This window comes from Delphinus delphis, chromosome 7 (assembly GCF_949987515.2).
Source record: "Delphinus delphis chromosome 7, mDelDel1.2, whole genome shotgun sequence".
NCBI classification, from domain to species: Eukaryota; Metazoa; Chordata; class Mammalia; order Artiodactyla; family Delphinidae; genus Delphinus; species Delphinus delphis.
This window is the reverse complement of record NC_082689.1, coordinates 14,087,967-14,089,455: the sequence shown is the minus strand read 5'-3', so window position 1 is coordinate 14,089,455 and position 1,489 is coordinate 14,087,967. Positions and strand designations below refer to the sequence as shown.

Here is a 1,489-nt window from a genome sequence, read left to right as displayed (position 1 = left end):
AATAGATATATGTATACGTATAACTAAATCACTTTGCTGTACACCTGAAACTAACACAACAGTGTCAATCACCTATACTCCAATATAAAAAAAATGTATAAAAAAAGAAGTGGTACTGGTACTCACCTCTTTAGATTAAACAAAGTGATGGGGGACAGGTCATGGAGAGGGTACCCTGAAGTAGCAGGGGCCTCTAAAAAATGGTCATCTGCTTTACTGTGGAAAAATCTGTCCCCAAGAGCCACCACCACTACAGAAGGAAAGTTTGTTGACAACTTGGGCTCCCTCCTGAAATCCCCCTCACAGTAGATAGCATTGGACAAGGGGCAAGACACAATAATCAAGAAGAGCCCTATCACTCAGCATCTTAGAAAAACACAAGTGTTGGGTCACAAACTATCAGCAAGTATTTGTGGTAAGGAGACTTTTCACATCTAACTTTTCTAAACTTCTTCTAGGTTACAAACCTAAAATTTGATGATACCCCTGACATTCTCCCCAGGGAAATGTCCACATGAACACTCAAATTTACATTCAGTTTCAGAGACTTTAAAGACCTCCTACTGCCTATGGATGCCAGGTAAGAACCTTTGGAATCGAAGCTAAATCCCTTCACAGAAATTAAAACATAATGGGAAAATAGCCATTCACATCTACCATATAAAACAAGGAATTGTTAATACGGAGTGTACAGGGGAACGATGGCCTTTAACACTACCTTGTTAGTTTGAGGAGTAAAGGGTCCTTAGAAACAATTCACATCTCATAGCTCTAGCTTGCAAAGTTCTTAGACAACAGAAATAATAATGATAGTCAAAGCAAAGGTCATTTTGCACCAACCACATGCCAGGCCTCTGGCACCAAACTGTTCATTTATTTAACAAGTAGTTATCAAGAATTTTAGTGGTCATTTTAAATAAGTTAATACACAGAGAAAGCTTAAAGGATAGCTTGACATACAGCAAGTACTCAAGATAAGTTAGCTATTATTATTACAGTCAGGAAGTACTAAGGTATTGGGGGTTTAGTAAAAAGACCCACCAGGGCACCTGACACCACCCCTCCTTGAAATGTCATTGACCCACTCAAAACATAATAACCAAATATTCCCCTTAAAGCTTATATTTTGGTTAAGACTGCCAGGAAACTATATTTAGTGCAAAAACCCAAAACTACTGCTGAAACCCGGGATCGAACCAGGGACCTTTAGATCTTCAGTCTAACGCTCTCCCAGCTGAGCTATTTCAGCTTGTTCAGGTGACTTCTCCTGAATAACTATAATGGAATAATATTTGTTTTATAATAAAAAAAATCAATACTCAGAGTCAGCTGGAGGTAGGCATTTAACAAATCTTCAGAGATGATGAGGTAAGTTCCCTGTTTACAAGCTAGATGTAATAAATAATTTCACCTTTCTCAGTTCTGTGTTTAACTGCCCTGCAATCTGTTTTTTCCATTTAAAAATAAATCATGGGGCTTCCCTGGTGGC

At 38.3% G+C, this 1,489-nt stretch overlaps 1 non-coding gene across 1 annotated transcript; it reads right to left on the bottom strand.

Moving 5' to 3' along the window:
• Positions 1 to 1,176: 1,176 nt before the first annotated feature.
• On the bottom strand, positions 1,177 to 1,249 carry TRNAF-GAA (transfer RNA phenylalanine (anticodon GAA)). The gene has a single exon. It is a non-coding gene; the product is annotated as a tRNA-Phe (tRNA).
• Positions 1,250 to 1,489: the final 240 nt, after the last annotated feature.